This window comes from Hordeum vulgare, chromosome 2H (genome assembly GCF_904849725.1).
Source record: "Hordeum vulgare subsp. vulgare chromosome 2H, MorexV3_pseudomolecules_assembly, whole genome shotgun sequence".
NCBI lineage: Eukaryota > Viridiplantae > Streptophyta > Magnoliopsida > Poales > Poaceae > Hordeum > Hordeum vulgare.
This window is the reverse complement of record NC_058519.1, coordinates 661012002-661021991: the sequence shown is the minus strand read 5'-3', so window position 1 is coordinate 661021991 and position 9990 is coordinate 661012002. Positions and strand designations below refer to the sequence as shown.

At 43.1% G+C, this 9990-nt stretch overlaps 1 pseudogene; it reads left to right on the top strand.

Moving 5' to 3' along the window:
• Nucleotides 1–4591: 4591 nt before the first annotated feature.
• LOC123428966 lies at nt 4592–9530 on the top strand (annotated as a pseudogene).
• Nucleotides 9531–9990: the final 460 nt, after the last annotated feature.

The following is a 9990-nucleotide window of genomic DNA, read 5'->3' as shown; positions in this document are numbered from 1 at the left end:
TGAAAATACGGAACACGGAAACACCGAAATACGGAATCGGAAACCCTGAAAAGAAAAGGAAAAAAAAGAAAAAAAAAGCATTAGGACCGGTTGGTGTTACCAACCGGTTCTAAAGGTCCTCCGCCTGCGCGCACTCTTCGACGCCCACGTGGAGGCCTTTAGCACCGGTTTGTAAGAGACCGGTGCTAAAGGGGGGGGGCCTTTAGTCCCGGATACGTAGCACCGGATGTGTATCCGGGTCCAAAGGCCCTTACCAACCGGTTCTAATACCCCTTTCTCCACTAGTGTATGTCTTGTATTCCTCTTATGTTGAACAATGAATGAAATCTCTGGTTCACCTAAAAAAACAGTTCATGCAACGTTCCCCTAAAAAATCAGTTCATGCAACGTTCCCCTCAAAAAAAAAATCAGTTCGTGCAACGTTCCACCGGTTCTTGAACCGTTTTTGCGAAGTTTTCACATATCATTCTATTTGTGTATTTATCAATGGTTTATTATAATGATCGTTATTATTATTTATTTGTTTTAATTTTTTCAAATACATGTCAGCTTTTTCAGCACATCACTAGTAGAAAACATGGCTTTGGTCCTGGCCTGATAAGAGAATTAGTCTCAGTCGAATTACGAACCGAGACTAATGCGTGCATTAGTCTCGGTTCGAGCGGCCAGAACGCCGGACGGAGCTCGATAGAAATTAGTCCCGGTTCGAATGAGACCTTTAGTCCCGGTTGAAGACACCAACCGGGACTAAAGGGGTTTTTACCACCTTTAGTCCCGTGTGGTATGTGCAACCGGGACTAAAGGTCCTCCCTTTAGTGTGGTCCTCCCTTTAGTCCCGGTTGGTGCCACCAATTGGGACTAAAGGTCCTTCTTTTTGGTGGATCAAATTCTCTGCGTGAAGGGACCTTTAGTCCCGGTTGGTGGCTCCAACCGAGACTAAAGGTCTATTTTCTCTTTTTTTATTTGTTTTTCTTTCTAAACAGGACAATTTCTGTATTTTGATTTGGATTAACTGTTAGAATATTTAGATTTTTTTGAATGAATCTTTTTTCTTTAGGCCAAAAAAATTATAAACTTTCTGTTACTGCGAGTAGTTTTCAAACTTGAATAGTTTGAATTTGAATTTATTGAAATTTGTGTGAATCACTTTAGTTTTAAAATGGATTTTTGAATGATTCTTTTTCATGTTGTTTAATATTAAATTGTTTTATCATTATATTAAATTTGGAAATTTTTAGGTTAATTTAAATGTGTCTTTTAATCAAAAATAGATTTTGTTTAGCTCTTTTTGTTTTATAGCTCTAAAATCATAAAATGCATGAAAAAGCAATGAAGTCAGAAAGGTTTGAAAATTGATGATGTGTCTTTGAATGGTACATATTGAACGCACAAAAAGTCTGGAGTTAAAATAAGTTAAAAAATGAAATGCATTTATAATACATGAGTTTTGGTTCGAAACTCTTATACTTCGAAAGAAATTGTCCAGTTTATACACGATGTGCATCTAGTTTTTGTCGTAAACCTCTCAACTTTTTAACACATGTTATGTTGTTGAAATGATGATACCATGCTAAGTTTCAGCCTTTTCAGAGTTTATTTGTAGTGCTTTTCAATGTCATGGTCATTTAGCTTAGAAAATCATTAAATGCATGAAACATTGCAAATGAAGTCAGAAAGGGTTGAAAATTGATAACGTGGCTTTGAATGGTGCATATTAAAAACACAAAAAGTATGGATTTAAATTAAGTTTTAAAAAATAAAATGTTTTTGTGAAATCTAAGTTTTCGTGCGAAACCCTCATACATCGAAAGAGATTGTCTTTTTATACACGAAGTGCGTGCAGTTTTTTTCGTAACATTGTCAACTTTTTAGCACATGTTATGTGGATAAAATGATGATAGCATGCCAAGTTTCAGCCTTTTCAGATTTCATTTGTAGTGCTTTTCAATTTCGCGGTTATTTAGCTTAATTTTTTATTATTAATTATGTCATATTTTACCTTTTTAAAATAAATAATGTTAATTTTACTTTAAAAAAAATAAATGATGTCATATTTGCATTCCGCACATTGTTTTGATAATAATTGGATATTTTTTTTGAATTTCGATTTATAGATTTAAAGATACTAATTATGCCATATTAAATGAATAAATGGAAATAAATAAATAAAATAATATTGTTACTTCTTTTATTTTCATTGAAATTCAATATTATTTTTACTTATTTTTATTTTATTATTACTTATTATTATTCATTGAAATCGTGAGCAAGCTTTTCTGTGTCCATGTTTTTCTGTTACTGAGCATTTGTTTCAGAAAAAAGAGTTTGCAGCGGCGGAGACTCGTGCGACTGGAAGGACAACGACTCAAGCTGGATTTCTGCAACAAGACATGTGTTACAAAGATTTCTGCAACAAGATATATGCTGCAAAGTATTTTCTATAAAACAACTTGGTTACAGTGGTGAAAGACGCCACTCTGCTGCACGATTGTGGATTTTTTTTTCTTCTGCAACAGCGTTCTTATTTAAAAAAACATAGGTATTGTTTCAAAGAAAAAACGGTTTGGCGCATGTACGGAAGAAGATCAGACGATTGTCGAGCTCGCGATCCTACGGCTATCATTTCTGCAGCAGCGTTCTTGTTTCAGAAAACATAGGTCTTGTTTTAAAGAAAAAACGATTTGGCACGCGCACGGAAAAAAGATCAGCCGGTTGTTTCTGCAACTGTCTTGTTGTTTCAGAAAGAGAACAAGTCGTGTCCCCGTAATGAGATCGGACAGGCGTGGACGGCTTTGCGCGTGGAGATCCGACGGTTATTTTGGTGGTGGATATTTACTAAACATTCATCGGAGGACGCGTAGCGGTGCCCATATTATATACATATTTTTTATCTTTTTTAAATCCTTGATTTTTTTCAATAAATGATGACTACTTTTTCTATACACATTTTGACACTTTTTCCAATGCTTGATTAACTGTTTATAGATACAATGTTAACATTTTTTTATACATAGTCAACCTTTTTATATATGTATTTAACATTATTAAAATACTTGGTAAAGATTATTATTTTCAAATGCAAGATTAACATTTTCGGAATACATGGTCAATAATTTTGTATACGTATTTAACAGTTTTCAAATGCTTGATTAACTGTTTATAGATACAATGTTAACATTTTTTTATACATAGTCAACCTTTTTATATATGCATTTAACATTATTAAAATACTTGGTAATGATTATCTTTTTCAAATGCAAGATTAACATTTTCAGAATACATGGTCAATAATTTCGTATACGTATTTAACAGTTTTCAAATGCTTCAGTAAAAGTTTTCAAATATTTTTCATCATTTCAGAAAATATTTTATTTTTATTTTTTAATTAAATTATCAACTTTTTCGTCACATGCATATTTTTTCATTTATAATTTTTGTATACATGAGAAACATTTTATCTACACGCATTTAATATTATTCATATTCTTGGTTATTTTGTTTCAAATGTGTTACATAATTCTTTGTTTGTACTATATTTTATTAAGAAGATTCCGAAAGTACAAAGAAGTATATAAATAGAAATCAAAAATAAAAGTAGAAACAATAAACAAAAATGAGATTCTGGCTTCCAGCACACCTGGCATGGCCAATCTCGCGCTGTTCTTGACGCGAGGTTTCCCTAGGTCTTGCTGTGACCGAGACATAAGGAAAGCCGTCATTCCATTGAAGAAATAACGTCGAATCCTTTGTTACGGCGCACACATCCCTACCCATGTGGGCCGCCAGCCCTTTATCTCCTAACCCACTCTTGTTTCCCGCGTCAGGTTTTCTTGGTTTCCGGTTTCACCATATTTTATTTGTTGTCGATTTTTGATTTATTTTTCAGTTTATCTGATCATTTTTGAATCTGTTATATTGTTTAAAATGCTTGAATATTTTTTATTTTATATTCTATTTCAAATTTATGAACAATTTTTCTTCCTTGAATCTTTATTAATTTGTGTACCTTTTGAAAATTCATGTACTATTTTTCAAAGATTTGAACATTTTTCAGCTTCATGCACATGTTTAATAAATTCATGAACATTTTCCAAATTGGCAAAAAAAATTCAAACTCACATTTTTTTTTTACAGAAGTTAACGGTCAAATCTGCCCATGGTCAACAAGTCAAACGAGATGGAGGATGGCACCATGTGAGCGAATACATCGCATTCGTTGGGACAGAGCACGCAAGCAGGCATGTGAGCATTGTTATGCTAGCTTGGTGCGGAAGGCGCTGAGGTGAGATGAGAGCATTATATGTGGGTGGGCTGGAACAAGTACAATCTCCACCATGTTCGTATGTCTGCCCACATGCTCCTTCGAGTGGGATTCCAAATGCACGGGGTGTTGCAAGAGCAAATGTAGCCTAGTTGCGCTTTTTAGTGGAACCAAGGCCTACGCAGAGCCCGGCTTTGAATAAACAAAGCTATCAACCAACCAGGATTACACCGCACAGCGTACAGAGAATAGAAAAACAAAAAACGACAAAGATACAAAATGCTAGGACAGCTAACAGCCTAACAATGCATCCGACAAACAAAAACTAGAATGAAGAGCTCAGCCTACTGCACGAAGGCGGGCCGTAGCCACACTATATATCATCAGGATGAAGACACCGAGCAGCACCAGCTTCGGTAACCACATCTTTGCCTGCTCCCCAGAAAAACCAGCTAACCAACCATCTGAATTACCTTCAAAGAGGAACCCAATCCTCTCGCCCATGCTCGAGGGTGCCGTAACGTCGAAAGGCAGAGAGCTCACCCTGGAGCCGCTTGGACAATTTCAACTGAGCATATCCCGGGCTTGAGGGACCAGAGAGCGAACCACCATCGTAGGGCTCCGACGACCTCACCGACGACAAGAGCCAACCACAACAGTAAATGCAAGCTGAAGATGAGTGTCCTACAACGAACTTCGGCGGTAGAAAATATGGAATCGCTGCACACATTACCGCCGTCAAACACCCCCACACAAGGAACCAAAAAACGCCAAACTTTACTTCCACGAACCCCATGCGACACCTTGAGGAAGGGGAGCGACGAGGTATGCCGCCGCCGCCCACAAGGTCAACCAAGGCTTTCGCCAAATGAAGAGCAAAGCGAAGGGTGGAAGGGGACCTCGACAAGGCCTCTAAGGGCCAGTTCTTTTGTTGGCTTTTTTGAGCTTCTAGAATAAGCTGCCCCCTACCCAGGTTATTCTAGAAGCCCAACCAAAAATATTTTTTTACAAGCCTATTAGTCAAGTCTTAATTAGTAGACTTCTGAATAAATAAATTTGATAGAGCTTCTAGAATAAGCTGGGTAGGGGGTAGCTTATTCCAGCTTATTCTAGAAGCCAGCAAAAGAACTGGCCCTAAGAAGGGACCCGACGCAAAGATGTCGCCGACATTGTTGTGGTCACCGTCGCTGAGCAAGGGTTTCTCCCAGCCCCACTCTACAGCCCCACCACCCGACCAAGAACCTTACTAGGGGAGCGCAAGCCACCGGAGGGGTTGGACTTCGTCGCTGTGGGCACGTCGGGTGACGGGGCACCTGGACCCACTGTAGAACACGTCTGTCGCAACCTTGTCGTCCGCACGGCCGAAATCACGGGCTAGCACCCACGATCGTCGCTCGTTGAAGAGACGACACCGCCCGCCTTGCCCGAGGCCGCTGCCCCGGCATCCACCCACCGTGCACATCCCGCTGAAACAGGAGCAGAGACCCACACCGTCACCACCAAACAACACTGCAGCAGCCACCAGGACATACGGGAAGACCTAGATGGGGGGAGTACCACGCCATTCAGATCCGGGCGGATCCAACGAGCCCGTGCCCACCAGCCGCGAGGGCTGAGCATAGGGGCAGCTGAAGCCACAGGGTCCCAACCCTGGTCTGCGCCGGCCAGATCTGATAGGCAGAGGCAAAATAGGGCGTCCCTTATGCCAGATCCAGGTGAGGGAGACCTTGGTCCTAGGGAGCGCACCGGCACCAGCACCCGCACCCACCGGTGGAGCTCCACCGCACCAAAGACGCGACACCGGGGCCCGACATCGACAGGGCCCGAAGAAGCAGAGGGGACGAGGCGGCGGGACCTAAGACGAGACGAATAAGCCTCTAGCGGCCAAGGCGGGTGCGCGAGGACGCCCCGCCGTCGCCTCTTGCGCGCGGGTATGCCCGGCAACGGCCGCCTGCGACGGCGGGGGAGGAGGGCACAGGGGAGGGGGGACGGGCGACACCTAGGGTTTTGCCCCCCCCCCCCCCCCCCGAGTCGCCCGAGAGCGGAAGTCGAGAAGGAGGGGGGGTAAAAACGTGTAGTTGCACTTCAAGAAAATATCACATGGAAACCAAGCTTTGGTGGAAACCGGTTCATACCGCGTTCAAAATTATGTCTCAAAAATTCTAAGAAAAATCTTTAAAAATACACAATATGTTGAAAGTGGTGTTTTATTAGCATGTGAAGTTCTAAATTAAAACACAAATTCATTTATGAGGTGCAAAGAGACAATATCGAAATCGAATAAAGCTGAAGAAGAAACATCACTATTCATCATTGAATTTATTTTTTCAGTAGCTCCTAAATGATTTTGCATTTGAAACCAAGCTCCATTGTTCTTATTTAAGCTCATACAGATGCTAAAGTGATTCATGAGATTCTTAGAATTGGCTCTAGTTGCCTGGTTTTGGAAATTGATTATGAGAAGGTCTATGACAAAGTGGTTTGGCGTTTCCTTGTGGAAATACTCTCTTCTAGAGGTTTTCGGGATAAGTGGATTAGACAGATTTGTAGCACTTTATCCTAGATCCCCTTTTGTGTCGTACTTAATTTATGATACTAACATACCTTAATTTATTTTGGTTACAGGAATAACACTTGGTTGCTGGTGTCTTTTGTAAGATGTTAATAAACAATGTTAATAAAATTTAATTTACGGTTTAATACCTAATGTTATTCATGGGGGTGTAGTGAGTCGCCAATATGCGGTTAATACTGTTCTTTTCTTGAATAACTCTCTACATCAGGCTAGAAATCTTAACTGGACCTTGCCTTGCTTTGAGAAACTTTTTGGTATAAGAATTCTATTTCATAAAAGTGATATTTATACTATTAATGTGGAAGAGCATTTGGCTAACTCTTTAGATTTGTTGCTGCAGAATTGGTGATTTTCTTTGTAAATATCTGGGCGTGCATTTGCACTATAAAAAGCTTAGGAGGGAAGATATTCATCATGAGGTTGATAGAATTATTAAGAATATCTCTGGCTCCCACGGTAAAATCCTGTCTTATAGGGGTAAGCTGATCTTGCTTGGTACTTGTATTGTTAATATTCCCGCCTATCTTATGTGTATGACGGAATACTTCAAATGGACCATCAATGTTATTACCTCCCACATGCCTCATATCTCGGGGTAATCTTGGAGATGAGCATAAGTACATCTTGCCAACTTTGGGGCTTGTGTCAAGGAAGAAATCTTTCAGAGGTATGGGAGGACCAAATCTTAGGGATTTTAATTTGACATCCTTGCCTCACGCAGAGAAAGGTATTTTGATAGTTGACCCAGTGATTGGAAAAAATACCTAGATATTAAATACAACATTGCTTGTCCCAATGTACTCTTGGCTAATCCAGGTTTTTTTTTTTTTTTTTTTTTTTTTTGAAAATGGCTAATCCAGGTTCTGGATCGGCATTTTGGAAATGCATCATGTGGGCTTGTATGTTTCCACACCCTTTGTCACTGGAAAGTGTGGGGTGGGAGAAGCATTATCCTTTTTCCAATTTGGGTCCGGAGGATCTCAATTCATTAAAAGGAAGAGAAAAGTTGTCGATTAATATATGAAAAACCAGGTTAATTAAAACAGTCACAACAGCCCACACAAGACAACACCGGCCAACTTGACTATCCACACAAGGATACAGAACGCCGAAGAGAAGAAAAAACGAAGCTGTAAACCACAGCTCGGATCGCCCGCGAGCACCGACAACCCATTTGACTTCAGCAACGTTGACACGAGACTACCCATGCTCGTCTACATGACAACCAAAAGAAGGCCGGCGCCATGAACGTGATGCTCCGTGTCTCCGCGCTGCCCTCCAACGCGCCCTTCGTCATCAATTTTGACTGTGACCACTACATCAACAACTCGCAAGCTCTCCGTGCCCCTATGTGCTTCATGCTCGACCCTCGTGATGGTCAGAACACGGCGTTCGTCCAGTTCCTGCAGCGGTTTGACGACGTCGACCCGACTGATCGCTACGCCAACCACAACCGTGTCTTCTTCGACGGCACCATGCTCGCGCTCAACGGCCTCCAGGGGCCTACCTACCTCGGCACCGGCACCATGTTCAGTCGTACGTGTCGCGCTCTATGGCATCGAGCCTCCATGCTATAGAGCAGAGAACACTAAACTTGTGCGTAGGACCGGTGAGTTCGGTTACTCGACGCCGTTCATCAACTTTGGTGAAGATCGACGAGGGCCTCAGCAAGGACTTAGCTACCTTGATGACATGCGCTTACGAGGACGGGAGCTCATGGGGGAGAGATGCTGGATGGGTGTACAACATCGCGACGGAGGACGTGGTGACTGGATTCCGCATCCATCGGCAAGGGTGGCGTTCCATGTACTGCTCCATGGAACCTGCGGCGTTTCGCGGAACGGCTCCGATCAATCTCACCGAGCGCCTCTACCAGGTGCTTCGGTGGTCGGGCGGCTCCCTCGAGGTGTTCTTCTCCCACAGCAACGCCCTCATCGCCAGCCGCCGGCTCCACCCTCTGCAGCGCATCGCCTACCTCAACATGTCGACGTACCCGATCGTCACGGTGTTCATCCTGGCGTACAACTTCTTCCCTGTCATGTGGCTCTTCTCCGAGCAGCTCTACATCCAGAGGCCGTTCGGCACGTACATGGCGTACCTCATCGCCGTCATAGCCATGGTGCACATGATCGGCATGTTCGAAGTGAGATGGTCAGGGATCACACTGCTCGACTGGTTCCGCAACGAGCAGTTCTACATGATCGGGGCGACGGGCGTGTACCCGACGGTGGTGCTCTACATGTTGTGGAAGCTCGTCACGGGTAAGGGGATATACTTCAGGCTCACGTCCAAGCAGACGGAGGCATGCTCCAACGACAAGTTCGCCGACCTCTACACAGTACGGTGGGTGCCGCTGCTGGTCCGACCGCCGCGGTGATTGTCGTCAACGTCGCGGCTGTCGGGGCGGCGATAGGCAAGGCGGCGACATGGGGCTTCTACACAGATGAGGCGTGGCACGCACTCCTCGGCATGGTGTTCAACGTCGGGATCCTCGTGCTTCTCTACCCGTTTGCACTCGGCATCATGGGGAAGTGGGGGAAGAGACCCATCATCCTGTTCGTCATGTTGGTCATGGGCATTGGCGCCGTCGGGCTCTTATATGTCACGCTCCACGCCCCGTACCCAGGAGACTGGTCACAAGTTTCCGTTCCTCTTGGTAAAGCGTAGCTGACCGGGCCATCTGGATCTGGATAGACACCATACGGCACATCTTTTATTTTTAGTGCAATGATTTATTTATTTTACAACGCAATAAGTTAAATGTTTGGGTACGTATGTAATCATTTCCACTATACTCCATACCCCGTGTATCCAGTGTCCAAATTGTTTCTAGAAATTTATAAAGAAAACTCTATCGTTTAGCCGGCTGATGCAAGCACATCATTCGCCGCTTGCTTAGCCGTCAGATTGATCGTTGAGCCGGCTAGGATTTCTCTTTCCTCTGCCAGTGACTCTCACCCTCCTCATGCCATGAACAAATCTCCATCCATGATTGTCCCCGAAGTCCCGTCTAGGGGCTACCGAGGACTAAGGTTCTCAAGAAGGTAGAAAACAAGTCTGATGGAAAGAGGTGACACGAGTGGGTCTAAGAGCATCTCCAATAGGCGCGCAAAAAGCAGCGCACGCTGAAAAACGTCAGTTTATCGCGCGCGGG